The following is a 10,628-nucleotide window of genomic DNA, read 5'->3' on the forward strand; positions in this document are numbered from 1 at the left end:
CCCATGCTAAGCTCTTGCTTCTCCCATCTCTTTATTACGACTAGTCCTCGTTGGCACTCAGCTTATACCGTGACCTTTTTTCTTTCTTTTTTTTTCTTTTTTTCTTCTTCTTCTTTTTTTTTTTTTTTTTTTTTTTTTACCAACTATTGTCCACCTAGGTAGCTATTACATTCTATGAGGGTAAAGTGCCCTCCTTTCCTATCTCACCTCTCACAGAGGGAGCTCTCAATGGCTGTCAGCAGGAAGTATATGCTGATTGGCTGAGAGAAGGGACCTCTCAGGGAAGTGGAATGGACGCTCCCGGGCTGGGAAGAGCTTGGAGGGGAGGGTGAGGATTGCACACCCAGAGCCTGCCTCTGTCTCACTTTTACCCCCACAAATGGCAGAAAGGACAGTTTCATGCCTCCCACAGGGTCTGCCTGGAAGGTGACTTAATGGTTTCATGAAAATAAAAGCTGGAAACGGAGGAGTTGTACTTTCTGGACACAGCGGGAAAAAAGGGCTCAATCCCTTGAAGGACCGTATGGCAAGCAGGATTGTCTGCATAATTAGTGAGGCCCAGTGCAAAATGAAAATGTGAGTCTTCTTGTTCAAAAACTTGAGAATTTTAAGACTGACGGCAGAGCATTAAACCAAGAGTAGTCCCATCTAAGCATGGGGCCCATTTAAGGGTGGGGCCCTATACTGCACAGGTTTTGTCCCCACAAAGCCGGCTCTTCAACAATCCAGGAGCTCTGCCCAGCTTGGGCATGGTACAGTAACCACCACCGACATCTCTAAACTCCTCACTGGGCTTGGGATTTAGGGGCAAGGGAGAAAGTAGTGACCAGCTCCTTTCTCCCTGGCTGAGAGCGGGGATAGGAAAAAAAGAAATGCTGGCAAGACTAGAGTGCTGTGCCCTCAGAAGAGGCCCAGCGGCCCCACGGAAGGAAATGTTAAACACAGAGTCTGTGTTTATCTCACCCTGCTGTCATGTAGCATGACTAAGGCCTGCCTGCAATTCTGCACTGGGTGTGCTCAAGAGAAATTGCAGCCTCTCTGACAATATTTACTTCACCGTTGCCTTGGGGAGCTCTATATGCAGAGAAGGGTGGTGGTTTTTCTCTCTATCTCCACTCCTGTAAGCAACTTCTTTTGCCCACTGAGGGTGTTCTGGTTTGGGTCTCCTGCACGTCACCTCCAGGAAAAAACCTGGGGAGACCCAAGACCTTCAAACTCTTACTGTGGCCAAAGATGAGGAGGGTTAGAGGATACTCACACTCAGTTTAGTTGGTTCACCACCATTTAGCTTGTGAGTGGTTTTGCTTCTTTTCTCTGAGCACTTTGAGATGAGAACACCTCATCCCTTCTCTTTCACCTTTGCCTCCTCTGCACCTATATGTAGGTGTTCAGTTTACAGAGTGGAAGGAGGAAGGACGTAAGGGCAGTCGGGAGGTCCCTCTCATTTGCTAAGTGTGTTGGGCATTAGGAGTTGGCGTAGCGGTGGTGAGGGCAGAAGGGTGAGGCAAGTCTGCTCTTCTTGACAGCTGTCTCGTCCTCAGCTCCTCAGGACAACCCCAGAAGACTGGAATGTTGACTTTTGCCAAATACTTTCTTTCAGAGCAATGAACACTTAACAGCTTTGTGAAGTTCCCCACAGAGCTGCCAAGGTTTTCCTAAGGATTTAGCCTGTTGTGAACCTGTAACACCTAAGAAAAACTCTGCTTTTGAGTGTGATGTCCCAGAAAAGCCAGATAATACCAGGGAGATGAGCCTCCTGTCTGCAGGAGCCTAGCAAATCTTACATTTTATTGCTTCACGCAAATACTTCTTTTTACAATGGTGGCAATGCATTTCCTCTGGCATGATTTCTATATGTCACACCCATCAACCTACATTATTAGAATGACTTCATAAGTTTTCTCTTTAATCTTAGTAAACAAGCTGATATATCTAACTACTGTAAAGGAGAAATATGAGGAAAGTAATTTGTTATAATTGAAATATTACTATTTTATTTTATGTAATATATATGTTATAGATACTATAATGTTATATATTATATATTATGTTACATATTATATATTATATAATTATAATTATTATAATTACAGTTACAATATACATTGTACATTCTGTTAATTTTCATTACTTAGAGGTAATTTAAGACTCCTTTTTCCAGACTTTTAAATACCCAGATCATTCTTAATAGATTCAGATACTCGATGTTGTCACATGCATCCATGGAAGAGAGAGGTTAATTTTTTCAGCTGGTGGCTTTATCAGACTGCTAGCTATTACATCTTTTCCTAATGTCACACAATTACTTACCATCATATATCAACAAATTATTATTTGCTCTGTATCTTTGCACATAACCTATTATTACACATTTCATTCCTAAGCAAGATTGGCTGCAAACTACTTCATGCTTTTATGAAGCTGGGCTGGTAATGGAACACATATATAAGCAGACATCTCCAAGGTGACCATGATGACCATGGCTTTTTCCAACTTACAAAACTGAGTAGTAATTAGAACTTGCTACAGAGCTAACCAGATACTCTACTGCTTTCTGTAGTGACTTTACTTACAAATGTTCAGGCCAGAAGGGATTGGGAAATTTTTTTCAAACTAGGTACATGGTATCTATGATTCCCAACCTATTCTCCACCACACAACTACTGAAACTTGTTTTTCTCCACTGTTATCACTCACTTCACATTAGAGACATCCTTTATACACAGATAATGTAATAGACTCTTAACAGCCTTTCCAATATCAACCCTCTATTGTTTCCTGGTTAACAGTGGCAATCGCCAGCCATAGAGATTAAAAAATGGCTGCTTAGGCCTGACATGTGACCAAGTCCTGACTAACAGGACATGAGGGGAAGTTCCTGAGGCTTCTGGAGAAGATTTCCCTCATCAAGAGCAAAGGCAAGAGACATGGCAGTTCCTGAATTTGAGTGTGGACTGTGGTAAGAAAATTCACATGTGGAAGATGATGGAGCAGAAAAATGGAAAGAGCCTGGATCGTACTACGATTGCTGAGTCTCTTCATTGACCAATTTGCTTCTGCCCTGCCTTTCGACTTCTTGCTGGGGGAGCTAATCAGCCCCCATGCTGTTGAAACCACTTAGTTTTGCATTTTGTTATGAGCAGCTGAGAATATCCCTCCTAACTAATAGTACTTGCTAATTAACAATACATGTAGTAATGAAGAACCCTGTATCAGGTATTACTGGGAAATTCAAAATAATAGAAAATATATTTAAATACAAATTGCAAAACTTTCTGTAAGATTTGCTTAGATTGTCAGTTTTCAATAAGATGTGACACTGTTGAGAAAGAATCAAAGAAAAATTAAATATAAAATGTGCCTCCCTTTTCTTTCATTAATCTGCTTGGAAGTAGACATTATTATTTTTGAAAGCACTGAGACTTTCTAATATTTCTCAGAAATAGGAACTCACCTATAGAGCATGCTGAATGTATACACTGCCGCTTATGTCTGATTTGGAATATGCAAGCAATTTGCCTCTGAGAATTTACTACCATCAGGTTCATAATCTTCACTTGACATTTAGAGGGTAAATCACAGGCGCCTTCATGTTTTTTTAAACTTTATCTGCAGCTGAGCAGTTAGTCAATGTTAGCACAAATGCCAATTTGATGGTCTAAAATAATAACTTGTGCCTTTCAGTCTTCCTGGAGGCCACATCCATTAGGCATGTTCGGAAGATGGTAACAGAGTGTACTTGTAGGTTTGTGTTACACGGCAGTGATTATGGTGGCAGCTCTGACTCAAGCTTTCAATGTTTGGTGAAATAAGCCTTGCTTGAAAGATAAGCTGGTTGGTTGGCCTTCACATGTCTTCCCAGGGATACTGTAAAATAAGACCACAATCTAAAATCCCCTTAGAGAAGTTGTAGGGGGTCCAGCAGCAGCGGGGAGAGGGCAGCTCTACCCCAAAGTGCATCAGGACTTGAGAGGACTCCTCTCCTGCTGAGGGGGAAGCGAGACGCATAAGGGCTTTTATGGATGTTGGTGTTTCTCCTGTGCTGCGGTAAAGAGACACAATGGTAGAAGACGAGACCTCAGCTTTCTAGCCCCTCTGCCCGACTGTTGGTCCCGCTTCTCTCCCACACTCCTCAGGCTCCTCTCTGTCTTCTGAAGTGAACATGTTTATTGCTGCTTCTCTGCCTTTGCTCCCAGAATGCCCTCCCTCTTCCCATTTTCTTTCTATATCTCTCCTTTCTGCTATCTTCACTGCCTAATTCAAGTCCCACTTCTTACAGGACTATCCTGGCTGTCAGTGAGCTCTCCCTTCTGATAATAATAGTAATTACCATGTCTGGAGCATGCAGGATATGCCAGGTAATTCAGGTTCATTATGTGAAAATCTACTGTGATGAGATTTTCCCACTCGCTATACACTGTTTCCTTCCATCCCCACCTTGGGACCTGGTATACACTGTGAAAAGGGCATTCGGTAATGCAACTCAAGGAATTTGATGATCAGAGCCCTTTGCAAAATTATGCTTAGATTGTCTTGCAGGTGCTCTTCCTCTGGGAGCTAAACATCCCAACTCACTCAGAATGGAATGAAATGGAAATGAAAGAAAGGCTGATAACATTTATCAGGGCTAAGAGAGAGGCTGTAGGACCCAAGGATTAGGAGAAAAAGTGAAGAGAATTCACAACGATGACTTTGGTTTCCTCATAATGGAGGGAGAGGTAGGCCATGGGACAACCCCAAGAACCATGATCAAAAGACCTGCTGATTTTTAATGGATCCTCAATGTTCTATTGAAGAGCTGGGAGACAGGTAGAACTGGAAGAGGAGTGTCACCTGAATTTGCACAGACTTAGTGAAAGCTCTACTTGAAAAAAAGGTTTGTTTGTTTGTTTTACTGGGTGTGCTTTTTTGTGGAGAATCACATGTCATCCAATGGCCCCTCTTGAAATTATCTGACTTAAAAGAGGATGAACCTTTGATTGCTTCTAGGCTAATGAACAACTCTATAGGGACAGAAGTTCAGTGATAGAAAATGTATAGATGCGAAGACTCTAATTTATAGAGATCAAAAACATTTTGTGCAGCATGGCGGCTTAAACAAAATGGGAGTTTATTTTTCTCTAACAGTCTGAGCATGAAAGACAGCTGGCTATCATGACAGCTTTGCAGCGTGGGAAACCGATCCACACTGTTGCTCTGCTAACCTCCACACACAGCTTGCCTTTTGTGAACTAGGAGCCACTCCAAGTCTCCTGCCATCATGTCTACAGTCTAGCCAGTGGGAAGAGGGATTGAGAAAGAAGAGACCATGCTCCATCCTTCAGGACACATGACACAAAAGTTGCACATATCACTTCTGCTCACATTCTAGTGGCCAAAAGCTATTCACATGGCTATCCTGACATACCAGGGAGGCAGGAGAATGTGTCTTTATTCGGGGCACCCACGTGCCCTATTAAAATTCAATGATCTATTACCAAAGCAAGAAGACGAGATGGATAGTGGGGGCCAACGAGCAATCTCTGCTACCATCTTCTTAAAGTTTCTGGGTCAGATGCCTATATAATTTCTTCAACAGCTCCCCCTTCCCTAAAAGGGAAGAAACTGCCCCGTAGTACTTTGTTCCCTGCAAAACTTGGGCCAGATGCTCACAGTGGCTTTCTTCTACCCTGTTGCATACACTTTAAAGGGGCGAATTGTGCTCTGCTATTATTAGGGTGAATGTGAACCCTCTGGTTCTAGTTCGACCTCCCTACTAGAAAGACATGGCAGTTTTTCTTACTAGAAAAAGTAAATACACCTAACGAAAGCAATACTCAAACATTTAAAGGCACTACAAGTACTCTCACGTGGTGGGAAGATTATTTCCCATATTAGCATGCTTTGGCTCTGCTAACATGTTTGGAAACAATAGACCTCATTATCATTGTATTAAGGAGCACTGTGCTCTCACCCGTCCCACCTGAGCCTGCTTGAATTACTCTCCATCTGCTACCCAGGAAGGATGGCACCAACTCCTAATTCCATGTATATATTTGTTTAATTCCAAGAAATGAGGGATGATCGTGAGCAGCTAAAACTTACTGAGTATTACCAAGTGCCAGGTGCTCCTCTAAAAGCTTTACCTGGTTTACTTCATTTAATCCTCAAAATGACCAATTGAGGTCGGTGGTATTGTTATTGTTTTCAATTTACAGATGAGGAAACTAAAACTTAAAAAGGTTAACTAACTTGCCCAAGATAATACAGATAATGGTTTAGGAAAGAACAGTCGTATTTTTGTTTTATTTTTAATTAATAGGTATTGAGAATTTTTCAAATGATCAATTTCTAATTATCAAAAATTTCTAATTATCAATTTTTACTGCAAAAAGTATGAAGAAAAAGACAGATATTACCCATCATATCATTTTCACATAGATAGCCACCTTAGAGCCTTTTGCCTCTGTCATCTGTCTCTGTATTTGTCCTTGGTTTTGCTTTAAGATCCGATAACCTAGCTTTCCACAGAAAAGCCACTCTCAGCTTGTAGGCACACTCTGCTCCCTCTCTGTTAATGTGGCTTCATGTAACCCCCAAGCTTTAGAGTGACCTTCAGAAATCACTCAGATTGGAGGTAACTGCAGGATGGGGCCCTCGTTGCATAGTATTCACACAGGGACATGTATGCAGAAGTTTTTTAGGCAACAATAGTAATGCTTGGATATTTTTGAAATGTCGTTGTGCTCTTTAAGTTGTAACTCAAATCCTCCCCGGTGGCCGCAACTTGAAGCCCAGGGCTGCAGGGGAGACGGGATGTGTGGCGTGGTCCCAGGCTGGGGGCCTCAGCTATCAACAAAGAACTCCCTCAGAGGAGACTTCAGCCGTTTTCAGGTAGGAGCCAAGAAATTGAATCATATGATGACATTCGATATTTTTTTAAAAAACGAAACTCACCCAGAGCAATAAAATTTTAGAGACTACGCACCCCCGGGCAGTAACTGGCTGCACTTTGTATGGCGTCAGGGCCTATAGACTTGGGGCACAAAAGACAAAATTGTCCAGTGAAAGACACTAGCTTTTCCTGAAGCCAATTTAATCTGAAACTGTTTACTCCATCCAATTGTTTAGGTAGAGCTAGAGTATGGGTCCTGTGACTGTTCAAACTTGGACACATTGGGCTAGACATTTTAGGGGTGAGAAATATTCCCAGGATGCCAACGCGAACAGGGTAAAGCATTCTAAAGGCCTCTTTTCTCTGAAAGAATCGCCCATTACTGATTGCTCGTTCTTCTCTCTTCTGAGTTCTTTTCAATGTTTACTGATTCTTGGCGAAAGATGCCGTGTCCTGGGAATCATCTTTCGATGGCTTGGTGGCTTATCCTCGGCACTCAATTGTGCGTGTGTGGTGGCCTTTCTTATTCTCCTTGGTGTCGCCATCATGGCTGAGCAAGTAGCCAGTGCACAGGAGCTGCTCACTGGACATTTTACTTATTTCTGTGCTGAGCTGCCGAGGCAACCTTTCTGAACCCAGATATTCCAAAGAGCTCCCTAGGCGGACTTCCGGTTGTCCTCCATTCCCCCATTTACTTCATCCGATCCTCACAAATCTCTGTGAGGTGACATTAGCCTCATTGATAAAGGAGGAAGCTGAAACCCAGACAGGTAGAGAGAGTTCCCAAAGGTCTCTCAGGAGCAAGCAGTAAAGGCAGGGCTGGAAATGAGGTTTTCTGACTCCAAGTCCCGTGTTTGTGCCCTGATATGACAGCTGTTCTAACTTCGCCACGATTACCGAGCTGTGGGAAAACCTGTAGCAATGTGCGTGCTGGGAGAAGGCAGAAGGAGCATTTCCATGGCCTCTGTCTGCATCGCTTTGTCCCTGGGCCCACTGCGCTAGGGTCAGATGGGGCTCCACGGTGCACCACTTGGCAGCCTCAGGCTCCTCATTTTCAAACTATTAGATTCTTTCATTCCTTTCTCCCTGCCCCCTCACCTCCCTACCAAATACAGAAACAACCCCAGGAATAAAATGCAAGAGCTCCACCAACATAAAGCAAAGGTTAGAAATTGAACGCCACCCCTCCCGAAGCCAGGAAATTCCAGAGACGTGGTTCTCATGGCAAGGGGACTTCAAGTTACATATTTTGCAGTCTGGCTAACCAGTTGTACTTTTCAGTGTGAGGCTTAAGACAGGGACTGCCTGTGCCACAAGGGTGCCCCGGGGCTCTCAGGCCCATATTAGATTGCAGGCAAGCTGTACTGTGGATTAGCTGTGAGATTTGCAAATGTATAGTTTACAATGTGGTAAGAGCCTCGTGGCCCTGGAGCGAGCAGTGAGGGCTGTTACTGTGGCAGCGCTGCCTTTGCCGGGATTTGCCCTTCAAACCTCAAGGCTGTATTAGCATAGCTGGGGCCCATGGAGCTCCCCTGCTGTAAAAAGCAGTGTAAAGTTAATTTAAAGTGATTTTCATGAGTCTCCCCTCCTCCCCATGCAACTGAAGTGTTTCCCTGGGTAAAAAATGTCTCAGAAATCCAGATAAGCTGGGATGCCCAAGGCTTTAGATAGGAAGACTGGTCTCCATGAAAAGTGGATTTTTAATCAGTTGTGAGTTAAATCTGGGGGTCCCGTGCCCCCCTCGCCCTGGTCTGTAGGTGTCTAGAGAGGGGGCAGAGCACCTGTTCCAAATGCCTTAGGTGGAGCACCTACTACCCAACGTTTTTCTGACCCCAAAGCAGGGCCTGGACAGCTTTCCAGCCCATGGCAAGGCACAGGGTAGACCCTCACCCAAGCCTGGAGAACAGCATGAGGAAACCCCAGGCTTTTCTCCAAGTCATCCATGACCTCCTCGTCCCTTTCCTGAGCTGTCCCTGGCCCCACAGAGCAGGCCCCAGATCTCTACACCTTCCCCTACCTCTTCTCCCCTTAAGACGCCTCCCCTATTTCTTTATGACCTTCTTGTGCTTTGCACGTGCCCAGCCCTCTTCCCGGCCTGTCTGCCAGAGATCACATTCTGCTGTGGAGCTCTCTCCTTCCCCTCGTTTAACCCTCCTCCCCAGGCCTCCTGACAAACTTCTTCCCAGCTAGCTGTCATTCACAAAAAGATCTGATAAAATTGGGTAACAATGACCGATGCTATTGTATTCTATATCCAAAAAACATATTACCAAATATTCTCTCAATACCTATCTCTCAAATGGGTTAAGTGACCTGTGGCAGATCATGCAAGTAAAAAGTAGTAGGATTGGAATCACATTCTTCTGAGCCCAAATACCTGGTATACCCTTCAGCAGCAGCTGCTTTCTCACCACTGCCCTGCTGGAGATTGACAGCTGCTCAAGACTTAATCCATTACTTATGCCAGAAGGGTTTGTATTTTAGGACCCAGGGTGCTTATTTCAGAAGAGTAAGCCAGCATCAGAGAGAGGTGGGGGAGCCTGGGAGGGCTTTTCTAACTCCCTTCCACATCGGCCTCAGAGCAGATGCCTCCCATCTGACCTGCTCAAGAGAGAAATGGGTTGTGCTGGTGCGAAAAGCTTCGGAAGGCTCTTTTCTGCCAAGTTCTAGAAGGCGAAGCCAGGGAGGGGAGATGTTGCTGGAGGTACCATTCGGAGTGATAAGCTGACACTGTGGAGCCCACAGACTCCCCTCCTTCCTGTCGTCTCCATTTCTGGGGGTTAATCCTCTGCTTTGAGGCAGGGAGCCCTCTGCCAAAGATTCCGTGGGTCGTGGGTCGGTCGGTGGGTCGTGGGTCGGTCGTGGTTCCAAAGCCTATCCTGCCAGCCAGGGGTCTCTCTCCCAACTGTGAAGCTGCTAACTCCCCTCCCCCAGTTCCCTGAATAGCCCGATTTCCCTTTCCTCACTGCCTTCTTTCTCCTCCTTTTTTTGTTAAAAGAATGAATGAATGAACAAATGAATGATGTGCCACCCCTCTGCTCATGAAACCAAGTCGCCCAGACAACTTGTTCTCATGGGTGGCGGCTGAGGAGCTGAAGAGGTTGCCTTTTGTTGGAACAATGCTCAGTTTTTTAAAAAATGAGTAACTAATGTAAACTTTAATGCCCTAGATCTCCTGATTGGAGACGATAACTCACCGGGTCATTTTAATTTATGAGTGAATGCACTCAGATGAAAACAAATTGATGCAGACTGCCTTTTACATAATTGGAGTAGATGGTTGCCCATTTGGTAGAAGTGAAGGAAGGCTGGACTAGCTCTTCCATCCCAATATCACTCACACCAGTCTGTCTCAGTGCTTGGGATTCCACCCTTAGAGATGCATTACTTTGTTGTTTTAAGGGCCTTATAGACAAGCATTGTTAACAACTCAATATGACACTAAATATTCAGATACATTTACCTCTATGGTTGGGTTGCATAAAGATGGCATCATTATCTTAGTCAAGTTAAAGAAAATCTATGCAAGATGAGATTCACATGCTTCTTATTTTCTGAAACCGAAGGCACTTTGCTGATTCTGGTTCTGCCTCCCCCTTTTTCCTCACCCTCTCCCCCTTCGTTGTCTTCTATATTAGGGCTTAGCAGTACCACCTGCTCTCTGGGCCTCCAGAAGGGCAAAGTCATACCCACGGATTTTAAGCCCAAACCCTAGAAAAGGAAGAGAGGGTGTATGAAGAAAAAATGGTGTTGG

This window comes from Rousettus aegyptiacus, unplaced genomic scaffold, assembly GCF_014176215.1.
Source record: "Rousettus aegyptiacus isolate mRouAeg1 unplaced genomic scaffold, mRouAeg1.p scaffold_m13_p_7, whole genome shotgun sequence".
Classification (NCBI taxonomy): domain Eukaryota; kingdom Metazoa; phylum Chordata; class Mammalia; order Chiroptera; family Pteropodidae; genus Rousettus; species Rousettus aegyptiacus.